General features: G+C 45.8%; 1 protein-coding gene across 1 annotated transcript in view; it reads left to right on the forward strand.

Moving 5' to 3' along the window:
• Positions 1–20,621, forward strand: part of KCNH5 (potassium voltage-gated channel subfamily H member 5) — an 875,857-nt gene that overhangs the window by 351,996 nt on the left and 503,240 nt on the right. The window lies entirely within an intron of this gene.

The raw sequence follows: 20,621 nt of genomic DNA on the forward strand, positions 1-20,621 counted from the left end.
TTCTGTCAAAGTTTGCTCTTGATGTATGCTTTAATGGCCAGTTATGTTAGATTGATATGCAGTACATAAACACGTTCCGAATGAATAGGCCATAGACTTAGAATACAACAAGCAGGAAGGAGATGTACCTTATTTCTACACGTAATAATGATTTGACTTTTTGTATCGAGCTTGTTACTACAGATTTTGCACAAGTGTTGTGGCACTCCAACTATATTGAGGTTTCTTCATGAACAGTATAAGGTAGCTTTTCTTGCCACTCTGTGATCTACAAACCAGTGTTGTTTTTCTGTTTCTTATTATTATTTTCACAATCAAGAATGCAAATTTATAAACTAAATTAACTATCCTGCCTATATTACATTTATTTGTTGGAGGAATTTTATGGTTAAATGGCGTTTTTGTTAACCCTGACATTAAAGAGTGTGAAACCTAATTAAATAGACAATACGGTCCTGTTCTCTTACTGGGCCTCCAGTATGTTGTCTGTGAATAGGTATTTTCCAACTGAATAATGACCTGACTTTGTTAGTAACACATATCTATGATCTGATTGTAAAACTGCTTCATTGCCTTTTTATTATCGATATTACTCATCAATGATAGTGTCACCATGCCATCAAACCCGCACCTTTCTAGCTGATGCTCAGTAATTACAATCTAGACTTATATGCCTGAGGGAAAGTGAGGGGAAAACTCACAGTGATTTATAAATACACTCGGAGAATTGATCATACTAACTCTCTTCCCATTCTTACACTATATAGTGACCATATCAAAATCAAGGTCACTTTCTGAGCCATATTCTTATACCATGTCCATATCATTGTATGTAATACTTTATTATCAAAACCCCTTTAATTATGTCTAAGTGGCTCACTTAAACGATTTACCTCCATTTCAATACAATAAAAAACCACCTCACCCCCTTTTAAGATATTTTTAAGATCCTCACATGCTGCTATTGATCTGAAAATAAGCCAACCTGATCTTTTGTACAGGATGAAGCCAGTAACTGAAGTGTTTATAACAAAGCGGCTTGCCTATGATCCCTCTATCTTTCTATTTCAAGGTAGTCAGATGCTCTTGACGGTCTCATTCAATGTTTGGGAAATTTCACATAAGGTAGTGTGAACAAGTAAACTCGTGAATTGATGACTGCTAGTACCTATATGAAACATCTCAGAGAATGGCAATATCAAGTTGCTTCTTCATCAACACAGTACCTTTAATGTAGGATCTCATTATTTTAAGCTTGTTTACCTTACCGTCACAAACTTCAGTCACATTGTATATCCCAACATCCTAAATTTCAAAAGGAATCTTTTACCCAGTTATTTTCATCACTGACCAGGAAGTGTGAACTTGGTACACAGATGGACTCTCTCGGTTATTTCTGGTTTCGCATTTCTTTATTTATGTTCAACAAGATACTAAAAACAAATCTGTACTATATGGTGTATACGTACAGTACAGTGAATGCCTGCAGAAACCAGATGAGACATGGGCACACACGATATATAAGTGGGACCCAGCCCCTTACAGCAATTCTGGGACCAGGACCCGGAAACCACGAGGACAAGCAAGCTAACAGGGATTACAGGAGGAAGAAAGGGGGGGCGACATGGGGAGGCCCAGCCCAGTGGAGAGAAGAGATCGAGAGCACGTCAGGGAATGGGAAAGACAGAATGGAAAGAGAGAGAGAAAGAGACGAAGAACAAAAATGAGAAGAGGGAAGGAAGGGAGGGAAAGGTATTACGGAGAAGGGGGAGTGGGGACAAGGGGCAACATCATCCCAACGTTGAGCCAAAGGCGGCGTAGTCAACCCACTGAGTGGCCCGCAGAGTCTAAACTAGTGCTCTGGGGACCACAGAACCCCAGCGGGCCAGTTTATGGGGCGGTCAGTGGTCTACACCTGCTGTTCTGCAAAAAGGGCACTCAAGTATGAATAAAGGTCTCCGCCAGGTTCTGGAGATGATAAATGACTCCCTCATACAAGGCCGTTCAGTACATTCACAAGAGCGATTCCTCATGCGTGTGGAGAGAGCACTAATTCCCGAGAACACAGTTTTTTGCACACAGAACCCCAGCGGGCCAGTCTATTGGGCGGTCAGTGGTCTACACCTGCTGTTCTGCAAAAAGGGCACTCAAGTATGAATAAAGGTCTCCACCAGGTTCTGGAGATGATAAATGACTCGCTCATACAAGGCCGTTCAGTACATTCACAAGAGCGATTCCTCATGCGTGTGGAGAGAGCACTAATTCCAGAGAACACAGTTTTTTGCATTTGCATGCCCCATGTGGAGCAACCAACAGTCATGGTGGGACAATGCAGGGGATTCCGTGAAGTCATGCAACAGAATCAGGGTATGCTCAAGTGGCATGGAGATCACCAGTGTCACACTCAGCATAGCACCATCTGCTCTCCAGAAGGGGCTGACCATGGGACAGGCACACAATATATGAACCAGGTCAAGGTGTGCATCATCACAGTGCTAGGAGCTGGAATGGGATAGTAGCCTCACCGCCTTTAGCTTCGCTGGGGCCCAGAGCATCCAGCAAGTCTGCCCAATCCTCCAGCTCGTACCTCACCTGGAGATGGGCCTTGCACTTGGTCCGAAGAGGCAGGGAATGCACATGCCAGGTCAACAGGCTGTAAAATCCCGACATCACCCCCCGGACGCAACCCCACACTTTAAGATAGGAGACCACAGGAAATGACCAGAGCACCCAGGGCAAGGGTGCAGCTGCATGTACCTCCATTGTTGGTGGAATGGCAAACAAAACTCCTCACAGAGCCCCTCAAAGGACTTTAGGGCCCCCTGGGTGAGCGCATGGAAGGGGTTGAGTATCCCAGCAGCACACCAATTGCTCCAGTTAAGCACTTTACCCCCAATGCAGATGACAGCATTGCCCCACAAGGGTGCCAAGTCATGCTAGTGAGCATCCACTGAGAGAAAGCAGAGTGCTCGCACCCAGGACATAATCATAGCCTGGAGCATAGGATTCGTTGAACCAGGCCCAGACTTATCATACTCGTAGAGTGAGTACAGCCCTTGTGGGCACCCCAAGATGGAATTTTTGAACGAGACCCACGACTGGTATCCGGGGCCTGTGGATGCATGAAGGCAAGTTGCACCAAGTGCAAGGCCAAGGCATAGTGGTCAACTGAGGAGAGGCCCAGACCACCAAACAAGCGTTGGGCTATGAGCTTGCTGTTAGCCAGTCAGGGCCTTGCTGAACCCTAATGTAGGACCTGATGCCCATGTCCACTGGCCGCAAGCGCCTAAGGGTTACGAGCAAGGGAAGCATGCCCAGTTCATGAGTGAATCTCAGGAGGGTCACCATCTTAAAAGTCTGCTTTCTATCCCACAGTGAGAGACCAAGGTGGAAATACTTATCACAGTCCATCAATGTGCATTCCAACAGTAGGTCGAAGTTGTCTGCCACCAGGAAGTCCAGACCCTGGTTGATATAAATCCCCAAATACCTAAGACGCAAAGGCTTCCACTGGAAGGGTAGCTAGAAACGGCCACTGGTGTGGTCACCAGCAAAATCAGCAAGGCCTCACTGTTACCCCAATTTATTTTATATCCAGAGTGCACTGCGAGGTCGGAGACGGGGTCCAAAAGAGCCAGAAGTGAGTTGGGGAGATCAATGAGCATGAGCAGAATGTCATCTGTTTATAGGCAAAGGGTCAACACTTTTCCAGAGTAGGGATACCTGCTATCTACGGCAATTGGCAGAAGGATGCAGCCAGAGGCTCCATAGCCAGAAGGAAGAGGAGGGGCAACAACGGGCAGCACTGATGGGTCACCCTGCAGACAGTAAAAGGATCAGAGTGAAAGCCACTGCAGATGACCTGCACTGTGGGGAGCTGTAGAGCCACTGGACCTTGGTGATGAAATCCTTCACGAGACTGAACCGCCAGAGCATTGCAGAAAGTTATCCCCACTAAATCCTATCAAATGTTTTCTCAGTGTCGAGGGAGAGGGCATACTCCGGCAGGTCCTTAGCAGGTCCTTAGCAGATCATAAGGCGTGGGCCAGAGTTCTGGGGTGGTGCAAGGACAAGCGCCTGGGGACAAACCACACATGGATGTGGAGAATCAATGTCAGCATCACCATGCAAAAGCGAGCCGCTAGAACCCCAGCCAATAGCTTAATGTCCCTATTGAGCAGTCCTTCCCAGGATTGGGTAGGACTGCAGTCAGAGCCTTATTTGAGACAGCACCTATGGACCCTGTATAAACAGCTTCCTTGAAGGCCTCATTGAGGGAGTCCTCCTTCCTGAGGAACTTATAGTGTGGGAGGTTAGAGCTGGCCTGCACTATCTCAGCCTTGATAATTTCCCCCTTGAGCAGGTCCCTTGCTGACTTGTTCAGGCAGGGGCGACACATGCTACCGAAAAAGGCATCCAACAAAGGCAGGGTACACTGTCACTTCAGAAGTTTAAAGGTCCCATTAGAAGCCCGCAGACTCTTTCACGATATCCTGCAGCTGGCTGACAATGGAACCTTGAGCTGACCTGATGGTTGGGATAGCCAGCGCAACCTCCTGCTATGTCAACTGCGCCCCTAGAAACCTCTCTGCCTTCTCACCATGTTTGTAGGTGCATTTCTTAAACTACTACAGTGTGTACTCCACTGTAGAAGTGTAAAGCATGTTGAGGTCCATCTGGGCCTTCTCCAAGCAGTGTCAGAGGCTGACCGATGGGTTTGCAGTATGATGGCGGTTGAGGGATGTAATGCCGCCCTCAAAGGCCCTCTGCTGTTCTGCCTTCTGTTTATTGGAGAGGACAGAGTCTCTCATCAGTTGGCCAGTCACAGAGTGCACATCAAAGTGATGGACCCCCGGTTATGATCCAAGTAGATGGTAAAGTGGGTCCTGAGCGGGATTTTGCCTTGGGGCGAGAGTAGCGGGAGATGTTGAAGTGCCATGGCTAGTGGCCTGGGCTCGAGAGAGAGGAATGGGAGAGATCCAAAAGCACACCCTTGAGGAACTGTGCATCTTACGACAAAGTGACTACCGGCTGGGAGACCATGAAGTAGTCCAACCGGGATTCAGTACTGTGCACCAGTGAAAGGAAAGTGAACTCCCTATAGACAGAGTGCAAAAGGTGCTAGACATTAACATGGTCTATGGCAACATACCCCCAGAAGAGCCAGGTCTGCGTTGTTTCCCACGTCAAGCGGGCTGGTGCGCTATAGGACCACATCCTGGGTCAGATTCCAGCCCCCCCTATTATCCAGTGGATAGCATCAATTTCCATGAGGAGGCAATTAAGCTGGTAAGAAGAACAAGCGTTTGGGCCCATTCGGTACGTAAACAGACTTCGCGCACAACATCCCATTCTAAACTTGCCAACCAGGTACCCCCTGGACCGGTTCTTGTCTTAAGTACAGTAAGAGGCAGGTATTTGTGCAGGAGGGTCACCACACCGCCGGACAAGTTGGGATGGCTGCAAGGAATAACCCTCCACACCCAGTTGCACTGGAGCTTCTCTACCTCCGCAGGCGAGAGGTGGGTTTCCTGAAGCAGGGCCACATCAATGCGCTTGTAATGAAGATATGCAAGCACTTTTTTTCATTTGATGTATTGCGTGAGGCCATTCACAATCCAGGAGATGGTATGCAGGGGCTTAGGGTAATACATCCCATCTCTGGCCATCAGAGAGCGCTGTTGTGAGGATGAGGAGAGGGGAAGGCAAGGAGAAGGGAAAGAAAAGTAGGAAGCAAAGAAAACGAAACAAAAAAGAAGAGGGATAGAAGAGAGAAAAAAGGGGGATGGGCGAAGGAGGAAGAGGGAGAGACCCCCGACTCAAGAGCAGGGAGAACGGGATAGGAGAGTCTAACCCAGGGGGTAGGCAAGGAGCAGAGGGAAGAGGTGAAGGGGACCAACTGCAAACAAATGAAGAACTTTCGTCCGGTGCCTCAGTGAAACTTTAATCTGTTGATTCAAACCTGTGGGCTTGCAAAGTTTATATTGTCCTTTTGAGTTTTCGTTTTTTAGGAGTTGCTATGCAACAACAAATAACTCATTTGTTTTCCCTGTATATGCTGCCCCTTAACAAGTGTACTTCCTAGAATTAATTTTTCCTTGAATAAGCTACTTAACTTGTCTAAGGCCCGCCTCCAATCTAGTACAGGAGAATCACTTAGAAAGTCTGATAATTGGCAAGGATTTATTTACTAACCTAGGTTAGACGTGCATATGTCACAATTCACCTTAAATAATCATGAACATCTTAAAACACACTTCACGTTGTTGCTGACCATTTGATCTAGTTGTTTTGAAATATGTGTATGAAGAGCATACATTGTTTAACACAACTGGTAAATAGTTGAGACTGTCAAATCTCTCCAAATCTCACAAATGAAAACTCATTTTTATGATTATTCTACACTTTACCTTAAATGCATGTGAAAGGGCGAGATTTTGATCGATACCTTATATCTATTGATCCAAACCTCGATCTGGTCGACTGAACCTTTATTGCCTGTCTTGGAAGGAAACAGTACACCTATCTGCAAATTAGTTCACCCAAGAAAGGACTCTACTCTCAAAGATCACGGACAACTTCTAGGTTTCAAAAGTTTATTGTAAAGATATAATGAGCTGCAAATACAAGCATCTCAGAATGAGATTCACGAGATACACAGGTCCAATTACATACATGTGCTCTCGAAAAGCCCTCAGACGAGCAACAGAAATCACTAACACAAGTTCTAAAAATAGCAAAGCTATCAGCATAGACGCATATCTCTCCTTCATTTAGGTTGGAGGAAAACAAACACAGGTTAGGCGTCCCTACCCTGTTCTAGATGGTATCCCTACTTAACCAAATCCCAACCTAACAAAGGTGTCAGCAATGAATGACCCCCAAAGGAAGTCACCCACTCTAAGTCTCTTGGTGAAAACCTAAAGTTCTCCAGTCATGACCCCTCACTGCCTACCCATCCGCTCTCTAAAGGGTCCTCAGGTCTCTGCTCTAACTCCACCCAGGGGTGCTGTCCCTAATACAAAACAGTCAACAACATTTGAGACGCCCCTTGCGAAACGCCTCTCACGTGGTGCAACTTCAGGCTTTTTCCATGATGCTTTGTATTGGGCCTCAGACGTTAGAGTTGACCTTGCTTCTCAGTCTCTTCTCCGGCCCGCTGATACCCCTTAAACATTCCAGAACCCTCCTCCATGTCTGGGCCGTCTACTGAACAGGCCTCTATTCATTCACTTATAATTGGATCCCCCCTTTCCTGTTGCAGACAGATATCTGCCGCCAAGAACCCAACTCTCATAGACTTCTAAAAAAGGCTTGCAACATTTCTCAGCCCAGACATGTACGTGTAAATCAATGCTAAAACATTTCAGGCCTACAATATTTCACATTATGATTATAGCATTCTATTTCTTCATTTAATTAAAGCATGTTAAAACTCTTATTCTATTATTTAGAAAACATTACTCTAAATCATGGCCCATTAATGCAATGACCAAAAACGTTAAACAATCTGTGTCGTGAAAAGAAACACCTTCCCTTTTAGCTCCAGCTCTGGCCCTGAGGCCTACCACGTTCTGCGTTTTACCACAGACCATCTTATATGTTTAACAGCTACACGACATAGATTCAAAATAATCACGTCTAATAAAATCATATAATGTCACACATTTCTGTATTAATTCCACTTCTACTTAAATCTCTATATTAGCTATACATTTAGAATATAATTTCAAATACTATTAGCACTCATGGCATTTCTCTTCATGAATTATGCTCTCTATAGGTAAGTGTGATGTACTCATATATTTATATCAGTTTGCGCTCTCTCAGTTCCCCCCTTTGATGACCTCTCGGGGTCATCACTAACATTTAAACTGCAGTTATTGCTGGCATTCTCTGCGCTTCCAGAGCTCTCAGGCTCCTGTACTGATTATCTTGTATGGCAGCCAATCTCTGCAACTGCTCTCTTTGGGCCCTTTCTGACCTTCTTGCTCTGTACCATTTGAATACCCTCACCAATCCCCACAATATTATCCCACAGATCAATATTATGATGATAGGCTTTAGGATATACCAAATAAAGCTTTTGCCTAAGGTGGAAAACCACCCTCCAACTGTACTCATTCCGTGGCCCACCTTTTCCCAGACATTTTCTCTACTCAAGTCTTCGATCTCTTTGTGTATATTAGTTATGTTCTTAATAACTTTCTCAAGGGGTTTTGAAAGGTCTGGAATGTAAGTGCAACATTCCTGAACCTTCAAAGCCTTACAGACTCCGCCCTCTTTTGCTAATAAGACATCTAATGCAAGCCGATTTTGAAGAACCATAGCCCTTATCGATTGCATCTCTCCTTCTACCAGCATTAAGGACTGAGCAGTGCTGGCAGACAACCTGTCGACAACTGTTGCCAGTCGTCTAATTTTAACATCATTAAGGATTATTCCCAAAAGAGGAAACATAGCTCCAAAGACATCTCCAACCATTTCTGCATCGCCTAAATCCCTCCTTCCCCTCGATGATGTCTGGCCCTCAATGATCAATAAGTCTTGTGCATGATATATTTTGGGGAAGACAATTGCCAAGTAACATGATCCATACCAGTTGTCAGGTAGTCTCACGTAAGCATTTCTTCCACATACAAAATACACATTTGGAATTACTTGCATTCCCTTCAGGAAATCCTTAGTGTAGTACTCTAAATTAAAAGCATGTTCACAGTCAACTTCACCCACGTATACATTTTCATAATACGTTTTGGCTCGGTGAAGACATAACTTTCCTTTCTGCGCTTTATCTAAAGCTATTGGACCACTACTACCCTTTCTCTTATGTGACTTCTCTTCCTCGGTCCAATCTAATTTCCCTTGTCCTGATTTTTTCAAAATCTTTTGTCTCCTGTAACGATCATCCACCTGCCCTATGAACTTTTTCTCGACTTCTGACACCTTGCATGTCAGATTATTTCTACGGGCATGTGAAGTATCTAAGGTAATCCAAGGAATGAAGAACTTGGCCAATCTGTCTTCACTCTTCCAGTAATCCCATTTATTCATCTGCTTATAATTCGGGACTTCTGGCAACACAGAATCATAATTGGAGAAATAGTATTCAAAACTATCTCTCTCATAAAATATACTAAGCAATAAGCTACATGTAATGCCATATGTCAGAGGGAGGTGATGATATCGAATTCCTTCATCTACAGACGCAGGCAACTGCATGCAGACGTAGCAATCCTTAACCTCCATGGCATCCACGTATTCATACAAAAGTTTAGCATAAGCATTTGACCTAAAGTCTCCTTGGGACTCGTCTACATGTAACCTGCGGGCTTCTGCAGCCAATAACGCTTTCTCTTGAGTGTTTTCCCTTTTCTCACCTGCAACAGTGGGTGTAAGTGTTACTACAGAATTCGCATCAGTTACCTTTACCTCTTCCTCATGTCCCTTTACATAAGAAATTGTTACCACTAAAGCTATTAATATTATCACTCCTACTATTAGTGTACCTATTATACATTTAGCTCTGCGGTTCGGGGTGCCGGCCTCCATTTCGTCAGACAATCTAGCTTTTCCCTTTCTCTTTGCAAAAAAAGTTCTTTTCCTCTCGTTCCTTTACAGTCTCTTTCAATCTTTTTGTCTTTAGAATCCACACAGCTGGAGGCTGACAGCCTTTTTCGCAAAAAGTCCTTTCACAGTTCAAAAAGACAACCCTAGCCCTTCTCCATCCACTCAAGGGGTTCCCTAAAATTCTCTGCTTCCTGGGCGCTAGGTAATCTTCTTTTCTTCTGCTTGCTTTATTTACAAAGTCCTTTAACAATCGACTATTAGATTTGTGGTTGCAGCTTCAATAGCATAGTTCAATATTTCCATGCGAAGAGTATGCTCTTCATGTGCTGTTATCGTGGTACCAAAGTCGGGGAATTTCAATTCTGTAAGAAACATGTGTTTTAACTTGCTGAGGCGGGGAGGTCTGGGGAGCACGAATGTTAGTGACCCTTCTTGTTCGACACCGGGTACCAACAGTTGTATTTCCACGGTGATAATGGGCTCAGAACTGGACACCACCACCGCTCGGATCCTCCCTGTCTCCGGTTTCACAGACATTTGTCGCCAGATACGTCCACTCAGGTGTGGAGTATCTTCTGTTAGGCACACGCACTCTTCTTGACCTTCTTCGGTCTGGTGCTTCAGCGCCCTGAGCACCTTCTTCTGGGTCTGAGTCTTCTGATATCGGAGGAAGGGTTGCTTCTGGAGTTGACCTCAGGCTAGAACTTCTTCTTTGCGGCCAATTTGCTTCTCCACGTGCCCTTCTACTCCTTCTCCTTCTGGTCTGTTCTCGCTCTCTTTCAGACCTGTCAGGGTCAGACTCGTACTCCCAGCTGTCTTCTCCTTCTGTAGCGTCTTCTGTTTCGCTGTTGTACTGACCGTCCTCAGCTTGGTCAGACTCGTTCCCTGCTTCCACTGGCACCTCTACAGCTTGGCTAGCCCCCTCTATGGCTTCTTGGTCCTCAGCTGGACGTCCATCCGAGAGAGGAGCTGTTTCCAGAGGTGCTGGAACCCTTTTCGTATGCGACGCGTGTATCCAGTTGGGCAGGCCTCCCACCTTTACAGCTGTACTTGTGATCAGGATGACCTGGTAGGGCCCACGCCAACGAATATCCAAGCAGCTTCTTCTCACATGTTTCTTCACCAGGACCCAGTCCCCAGGATACAGGTCATGGCAAGGGCCCTGGCACGCTGGAACCTCTGCAGCCTGCACCTGAAGGGACACAGAACGCATGGCGTCAGACAGCCCCTTACAATAGTCCAGGATCATATCATCTGTGATATTTAACAGTGCAGTAGCTGGAATAGATGGCAGTCTCATTGCTCTCCCCATTAACACCTCATGTGGTGACAACCCTGTTCTTCTGTCTGGGGTACTACGAAGGCTCATGAGTACCAATGGCAGGGCGTCAGGCCAATTCAGGGTCGTTGAGGAGCAAACTTTCGCTATTCTGGACTTGATCGTGCCATTAATTTGTTCCACAATTCCTGAGGCTTCTGGTCGGTAACTGCAATGGAGCTTTTGGTCTATATTCAGCGCAACACAAATCATCTTCACAAGCTCGCTGTTAAAATGTGTTCCCCTGTCTGATTCCAAAAAGGCCGGCACCCCGAACCGAGGGATAAGTTCTCTAAGCAGTAACTTAGCCACTGTGAGGGTGTCGCACCTACGTGTAGGGTATGCCTCAACCCACCTGGAGAACACACAAACAACCACCAGGACATAGCGGAGGCGGTTGCATCTTGGCATTTCAATGAAATCTATCTGCATTCTGTTGAATGGACCTCCAGACCTTCCTATGTGACTTAGTGCAACTGGTGTTCTTTTCCCTACATTCAGCTGCTGGCAGGTCACACAACGCTGGCACACTGCTTCTGCTGCTATTCTAAACTTAGGATTGTACCAAGTCTGTCTAAACACTCTCAGCATAGCATCTCTCCCTAAGTGTACGGGACCATGTATGAGTCTAGCCATTGGACTCACCATCTCATTGGGCAACACTGCTCTGCCGTCTGCTGAGACCCAAAAATGAGTCTCACCCATTACACATCCTGCCTTTTCCCATGTTTCTTTCTCAGAATCAGGAGCATTTTCTTGCATGGTTGACAGTTCATCCCAAGTATCAACAGTTTCCAGTATCATGGCTAATTCAGTTCTTACATTTATTCCACCCACATCCACCTCTGTGAAAGAGTAACCTTGTTCTGCGCAATACCGCGCAACTTCATCAGCATATCTATTGCCTTTCGAAACAAAGTCCTCATTTTTGGTATGTGCGATGCACTTTACAACTGCGATACTTGCTGGACATTGCAATGCTTCTAACAACAAGCGCACAAACTCTCCATTGCGAATGGGAGAGCCTGAAGAAGTCATGAACCCTCTTTGAGACCATAACTGCCCGTAATCATGAACTACCCCAAACCCGTATTGGCTGTCGGTGTAGATGGTGACTCGAATTTGATTGCCTGCTAAGCAAGCACGTGTTAGGGCAATAATCTCGGCTACCTGAGCGGAGTTTACTCCTTCCAGGCACCCTGCTTCCACAACTCCTTCAATTGTACAAACAGCATAAGCTGCTCTCAACTGCCCAACTTCGTCTCTTACACATGAGCCATCGACAAAGAAAACTTCGTCTGGGTCGGTCAGTGGCTCATCTACGATGTCGGGTCTGGGTTTGGTGCATAGTTCAGTCACATCGAGACAGTCATGGTCTGTATATTCATCATCATCATCAATATCATTTGGAAGTGGCATTAAGGTAGCAGGGTTCAAAACAGAGCATCTCTTGAGGGTCACGTTCTCTGCAGCAAGAATAACTTGCTCATAGCGCGTGAGCCTGCTATTGGTCAGATGCTGTGTTTTGGTCCTGGTCATCAACAGTTCAACAGAATGTGGCACGCACACCTCTAACGGGTGCCCCATGACGATATTTTCACATCTCTCAATGCTGACACCCGTTGCAGCAACGGATTTGAGACATCCGGGCAACGCTGCGGCTACTGGGTCTAAAGTAGCTGAGAAATAAGCAACTGGTCTACGGGCATTTCCATGGATTTGGACCAACACAGACAACGCACAACCTTCTCTCTCACAACAGTAAAGAAAGAATTGTTTATTGTAATCAGGCATTCCCAATGCCGGAGCACGACACAGGTCCTCTCTCAGCTGTAAGAATGCCATCAAACAGTCTTTGTCCCATGGTACCGGATCACTCACCTCTTTGTGCGTCAGTTTTTGCAAGGGCTTTGCTTTCAGTGAAAAGTTCACGATCCACTGTCGGCAATAACCCACCATCCCTAGGAACATCCTGACCTCTCTCTGTGTCTGAGGCGCGTTCATTTTCATGATCGCCTCTATCCTGTCTGGTGACACCTTTCGTTTGCCTTTCTCAATTCTGTGTCCCAAGTACTGTACTTCTGTCAGGCAGTACTGCAATTTTCCCGGGGACACCTTGTGCCCATTGGCAGCTAGGTGATTTAACAAAGCAATGGAATCCTCCCTGCAAGCTTCTTCTGTTTCTGACGCCACAAGGAGGTCGTCTATGTACTGGACCAGAACTGACTTCTGGGGCAGCACTAGACTTTCAAGATTTTTCTTCAGAAGCTGGTTAAAGATCGATGGACTCTCTGTATACCCCTGAGGGATACGACACCATGTTAGGACGCGATTTTCCAGCTTAAATGCGAAAAGAAAATGGCTATCTTCGTCCAAAGGGATCGAAAAGAAAGCCTGACAAAGATCTATCACAGTGAACCACTCAGCTTGGAATGGAATCTGAAACAGTATCACTGATGGATTCGGTACCACTGGACAACATGAAACGACTATGTTATTAATCTTTCGAAGGTCCTGCACTATCCGGAATTTCCCATTTGGTTTCTGCAGACCCATAATCGGGGAGTTACATGGACTACCCACGATTTCTTTCAGTATTCCCTGTTTAATCATGGACTCGATCACGGGTTTTATGCCTGCAATCGTTTCTGGAGTCAATTTATACTGGGGTGTTCTTGGGAACTCAGCATGCGGTTTCACTACAATTTTCACTGGGTCCACCCCTTTGACTAATCCAATCTCTTCCCCAGTGAAATCCCATACCTCTGATGCCACTGTCTCTCTCAAATCCCAGGGAAGCTCGTCTACTGTCAAAGTAGGGTACAGCTCCACACATATTCTTGAGTTTGCAACTTTGAAATCTGCATCATCATCATTAGTCAATACCTCCACTCCCTGGGGTGTACAATATATAGTACAATTCAATTTGCACAACAGGTCTCTTCCTAGCAGACACACAGGGCTTGAATCGCAAACCACAAATTGGTGCTCATCGCTGTACTTCCCTATTTTCACCTGTACCGGTTCTGTCAATTGGCTGGTTATTCTCCTGTTTGCGACCCCTACCACCTGTATGGTCTCTCCAGACATGGGCAGGTCTGGAACTGCAGCTGATCTGATCGTGGATCTAGTGGCTCCTGTGTCCACCAGAAATGTCGTAGGGCACCCTGCTACTTCTGCTTCCACATAGGGTCCCCTCTGATCTACCTCTAAGGCTGCCCCAAGGGTGCAGTCTTCTCTTTCCACTCTCTGTCCGGTTAATGGGTCCACATAATAGCATTCTTCACCTTCCACAAACAGGGGCATTTGTCTATAGGTCTTACCCATACTCCCTACCCGAGGAGGTTGCGGGAACTGGGCTCGGGGAGGAGCCCCCCCCCCTTTGAGCACCTTTCCTTGGTATGGCGTCGCCCCTCTCATAGGTGCGCTCTGGACCTCTTCCTCCTCTATCTCTTGCTCTCCGATCTCTACATTGTAAGGGCACTCGCGTTTCCAATGCCCCAACTCGTTGCACTGGTGGCACCTAGTCGTTTTCTTCAAGGTAGCTATGTCTACTCTGGGTCTAAAGGTAGTACTCTCCTCATTACCCTTGTTCTGACTGTACTGCTTCTTACCTCCTGTACCTGTCCCTTGCTGCTGTTGTTGCGGTCCCCCCTTTCCTGCTGCCTGCAATTGTACCACCATCAGCTTCTCTTTTAGTTTCTTAGCCTTGGAGTCTACCTCATCACAGCAGTACCTAGCATATCTCAGTATTTCATCTAGGGGTCTACTTTGCCAACAAATCGAGTGTTGCTGAATCATCAAACTAATATCCGGTCTCAGTCCCAGGACGAACTTGGACACGAATTGCCCTATGTCCTTTGGATCCATTACATCCAAGCCGCTATACTGTTTAAACGCCTTCAGCAATCTCTCGTAATATTCATGGACTGTCTCTTTGGGTTCCTGTCTCGTTCTGTCTATTCTGACCCAATCTATGTCTTGCATTGGCACTTTTTCTTTCAGCCAAGTCATCACTCTCTCGAATTTTGCCATCACGATCTCGGACGGCCCATTAGTCCTAGCATCTCTCTCTGGCTCCGTTGTGGGCCACTCAGCGCTAACCTTGCATGCTGTCCACAGATCTCCTGGTACTACAATGTCAAACAGCGTGTTCAGATCTATCCATAGGACTTTTGAGATCTTTACAAACCTCTCGACTTGCTTGTACCACTCCACGGGGCTCTCTCGTAACTTGGGGAAAGATGTGGTAAAAGCAGCTAAATCTCCCCTACTCCAAGGGACATGTACATAGCTCCCATTGGCAACTTCACGCAAAGGGTAAGCTTCTATTCCCTGCTGTCCTGGTGTTATACCAATCATGCTTCTTCTGCCGGTCCCTTTCTTGGACCACCTCTCTTCCCATTTATCTAGTGCCCTCCATGTCCTTATTCCAGTAATCAGTTCCCTTATGTGTGTTTTCAGCCCAATCGTTCTCCTCTCATCTAGATCTCGATCTGAGTAATGTAGCCTGTGGTTACCCTGTAATGCTTTGGTTCTTGACAAGTCCACCATATATTTGCCTGCTAGTTCGACTAACTTCTCATGGACTGCTCTCGCCTTTCGTGTGATGTCCTTTGCCATATACAGTATTTCATCCTGTTCATACATTTCCATTCTTTCTAAAGGCAGGGTACCATCTACCATGTCATCCAGATCTGACCTTAAGCTGGAGACATCAAGTCTCTTGGCTTTTATCTCAGCTCGCAATATGTCTTTTGAAGGGGGCTCACTGGTCTCCCTCCCATCCCAACTTCGAGCTCTGCGTTTGGGCTCAGGAGAATTAATGGGTGGCCTCCCTTGCTCCCATCTCTCCAGGTCCCATGCTCGGCCATCCAATCTTGGAAGGTGATGGAACACGGGCCTTTTATCCCTACTCTCTCTCTGCCTACTCTCGTCTTCTTCTCTCCTCTCACCGCTCATCTCTCTGTTATTTTCCCTCTGGTCGCTACACTCCCTTTGCCTCGTATCGCTCAGTATCCGATACGATCCTTCCTGGTTCCCCATATTCCCTGGGCTGCGCTCATTTCTGTCATCACAGGGACTATGGTGCGACCTCTCACAACTCCCATTCTTTTCTCTGGTGCCAGGCACACAGTGTGGACATTTAAAGCTGTTCCTGTACTCTTGCGCCCTCCTCTCCCCTTCACTGAGTATTGGGCACGCCACCCCTCCACTCCCGGGGCCCCCGTTTTCCAGGTCTGTTCTACCTCCATTCCGGGCCCAATGGGTGACTCCCCTACTCCCTCTACAGTCCCACTCCGGGCTACTCTCCCCAGCCCCGCAGTGAGTTCGTGCTCTGCTGTCCTGACTTTCCCTTTCTGCTTCTGCAGCATTGATGCACTTTTGAGCCTTCACTGCCTCATCCCACTGCTTCATGTACTCATTTAGCTCTTGAAAGGATTTTCGTCCTGATCCCCTCAGATCCATTGGCCATCTGGGGCCCCCAGGATCTCCCCCTGGGTCCCCTGCTGTGTGCATCGGGGTACTCCACTCTCTGGGTATCGGCATCTGACTTGGGGAATTAGTGGTATCGTTCCTCCTTGCCTGCTCTGCTCTTTCTCTGTCTTTCCGTTTCCGTTCTTCCCCTTTTGCTCTCTCTTGGTCATATATCGATATTATAGGACCTATGGTAACAGGTACCTGTAGTGCATCTGGTAATGGGTAGGATGTGGCGCTTTCCGTTTCCGGCGCTCTTTGTACCACAAACCTACCGACCACCTGCTGCACCTGACTAGGCTGGAACAACTCTTTCTTTGGCTCAGGATCCCACTGTGAACTGGGAAGCGGTCTATGCTCTCCTGCAATGCCCCCCTTTTCTCCTTCAGTATTCTCGACCTCTCCCCCTGCTCTATTATACGGGGGTGGCCTGTCTGTCAGTAATCTGTTTATCAGGCTGTCCTCTGTTTCGCTCTCATCATCTTCTTCTAGGGGGCTTTTATTTACTGGCGCCTCTAACACTGGGTACAGTTTATTTATTTCCAAATTATGCACTCTCCATCTTTTAGCATCCGCATCCCACCTGGCATCCTGTACTGCCCTTACCGAGCGTTTCACCCTTTCTTGTCGTCTGTTCATATTCCTTTCATGCGCTGCCCTAAGCCATGCTTCAAGGGCTTCAAACTGGGTTGGTCTAGGCAAGGGTCTCTTTGAGGTCATGATTGATTTCAATCGATGTAACACCTCTAATCTGAACGTCCCGTACTTCGGGAACGTCAGTTCCTCGTTTCCTTCAGTAATCTTACTCCACTCTGATATCCAAAGGATCGTATGCAACCCAACATTTACTGCCATATAACGAGCTGGCGTACCCTCCGGCGGGGCTTCTTCCCCTTCATACGATCCTCGCCTCTCTTTCTTAAACAGCGCTTTCAACCATTTAAAACACTTCATAATTATGCGCACAAAATCCAGCCTCGCTACTCTGTTTACTTCCTGATGACAATCCACCAATCCTGTCGCGGCTTTGCTAGCTTGGCCTATCACAGCGCGGTCTTTCTCCTGTCAGCCAATCACTGCGCGACACCACCTGACGTCTCTTTTCTCCGCTTCGCAGCAGCACCCCTCCTTTCTCAACTCGTCTCCCGGTTATGCATGCGTCCCATTCATACACTGAAAAATGACTACTTCCGACCAAGCGGTCACTTCTCTCGACTGTACGTCCACAGTCTATCTGTAATTGTCAACACAACTGACGAGATGTCTATCGTCTCTCTGATAGGTTACTTACACACACAGTAACTTCCGACCAGCGTCCGTTACTCACGCACTCACTCTTACGTTCCCCCTATCTCGGTCTCTCGGGTGATCAATGGTACCTCATGACCCCCTTCACACTAGTTGACAATTACTCTGGGTGTCCGATACACCCGAACCACTTAAGCTCTCCTTGAACTTAAGATTTCCACCGGTTGCGCGCGCTCACAACCTGTTCCACAGTCACTCTACAAACATTCAACTCCGCCAGACATTACAACATAGACACAATACAAAAACACCGCAATCTAACACGCATAACCCTTTATACTCACTCTCGACCGATACTGCTGCTTTTTCTGTCTCACGTCATCCGGATCTTCATCTGCGGGCTGTTCTTCCGATCATCGATTTCTAGGGGCCTTGGGGTAAGCTAACCTGGCCTAGGTCACCGTCCTCAAGAAGGCAACCATCCTCTGCTACCAACTGAAAGGGCGAGATTTTGATCGATACCTTATATCTATTGATCCAAACCTCGATCTGGTCGACTGAACCTTTATTGCCTGTCTTGGAAGGAAACAGTACACCTATCTGCAAATTAGTTCACCCAAGAAAGGACTCTACTCTCAAAGATCACGGACAACTTCTAGGTTTCAAAAGTTTATTGTAAAGATATAATGAGCTGCAAATACAAGCATCTCAGAATGAGATTCACGAGATACACAGGTCCAATTACATACATGTGCTCTCGAAAAGCCCTCAGACGAGCAACAGAAATCACTAACACAAGTTCTAAAAATAGCAAAGCTATCAGCATAGACGCATATCTCTCCTTCATTTAGGTTGGAGGAAAACAAACACAGGTTAGGCGTCCCTACCCTGTTCTAGATGGTATCCCTACTTAACCAAATCCCAACCTAACAAAGGTGTCAGCAATGAATGACCCCCAAAGGAAGTCACCCACTCTAAGTCTCTTGGTGAAAACCTAAAGTTCTCCAGTCATGACCCCTCACTGCCTACCCATCCGCTCTCTAAAGGGTCCTCAGGTCTCTGCTCTAACTCCACCCAGGGGTGCTGTCCCTAATACAAAACAGTCAACAACATTTGAGACGCCCCTTGCGAAACGCCTCTCACGTGGTGCAACTTCAGGCTTTTTCCATGATGCTTTGTATTGGGCCTCAGACGTTAGAGTTGACCTTGCTTCTCAGTCTCTTCTCCGGCCCGCTGATACCCCTTAAACATTCCAGAACCCTCCTCCATGTCTGGGCCGTCTACTGAACAGGCCTCTATTCATTCACTTATAATTGGATCCCCCCTTTCCTGTTGCAGACAGATATCTGCCGCCAAGAACCCAACTCTCATAGACTTCTAAAAAAGGCTTGCAACATTTCTCAGCCCAGACATGTACGTGTAAATCAATGCTAAAACATTTCAGGCCTACAATATTTCACATTATGATTATAGCATTCTATTTCTTCATTTAATTAAAGCATGTTAAAACTCTTATTCTATTATTTAGAAAACATTACTCTAAATCATGGCCCATTAATGCAATGACCAAAAACGTTAAACAATCTGTGTCGTGAAAAGAAACACCTTCCCTTTTAGCTCCAGCTCTGGCCCTGAGGCCTACCACGTTCTGCGTTTTACCACAGACCATCTTATATGTTTAACAGCTACACGACATAGATTCAAAATAATCACGTCTAATAAAATCATATAATGTCACACATTTCTGTATTAATTCCACTTCTACTTAAATCTCTATATTAGCTATACATTTAGAATATAATTTCAAATACTATTAGCACTCATGGCATTTCTCTTCATGAATTATGCTCTCTATAGGTAAGTGTGATGTACTCATATATTTATATCAGTTTGCGCTCTCTCACATGCGTTTCCCCAGTCTAACTATTACCTATCACCTTAAAAAGATCATATATTGTGGCTGTTGCAGCGCACTACCGCCTCAAAACCAGGAGAACTGCTCTATTAATAATTAAAGAGATGATTCGCTGCAGCACAATTCCTCTGTTCCTACCAACTATAAGAAATATAGGAATCTCATGTTTGTCAGGAGAGCACTGACATGATGACATGACATGACGTTATGGGCTCTAACCTGCTGGGCATCTGTTGTTCAGAGTCCTGGTTGGGGCATGACTTCTTATCAGTAATGCATGGTCTATTCCCAGAAAGAAATTATATCGTCCACTATGAACAGAGAGAAGGACTTCAGTTGTTGTCAATCCCATATTAGTAGTTTGTCCAATGCTAGTCCAGGCAGACCAGATCCATGCCAGATATTCAGGGCAGCCTCAGACTATTAAAAAATTCCATTTAGATTAAATATATGTCAATGTATGTAATGTGGATATCCCGAAAAGCTGGCATGTATCTGGACAGACGTTAGACACAACTCCTTCATAGAGAAAATTGGGTTGATTTACAAAAGCTTTTATGAGTACATAAAGTTGTACTACAGAAGTTCTTTTTTACATACTCTTACACACTTTTGTGAATTGGTCCACGTGTCTTATTAAAAAATTAATTTTGCCATCCATACCAAAATACAAAACCTAATTTGTAAAGTGCATTATTATAGAGTCCTGCACACTGACTCCTGTTTTGATATATAGACATCTTCCTTCCTGCTACTTTATTACACTAATGGTACTTACAGATTTGTTCAGAATACTTTCACCTTACTTTAGAGAGTCTAGGTATTTCCTCTGAAAGAAAATACACCCTCATCAATATCAAATTCAGAGTCCAACATATAACGAATCAGAAGTATCATTATGGCAATATCATTTAAAACATTAGGTGCTCCAGAGAAAACGTGAGGCAGCGCAGTGCTTGGGGTCGTGACAAAGAGTGTGAAGTAACAACTCAAGATGATAACATTCTTTTGGCTGCAGTAAATTCCGTAGCAATGGGGGGGACAATAGCTTCACTCCTGATTCGTCGCAATGCACAATATACATGTGAAAAG

Source organism: Lissotriton helveticus, chromosome 9, assembly GCF_964261635.1.
Source record: "Lissotriton helveticus chromosome 9, aLisHel1.1, whole genome shotgun sequence".
Lineage (NCBI taxonomy): Eukaryota > Metazoa > Chordata > Amphibia > Caudata > Salamandridae > Lissotriton > Lissotriton helveticus.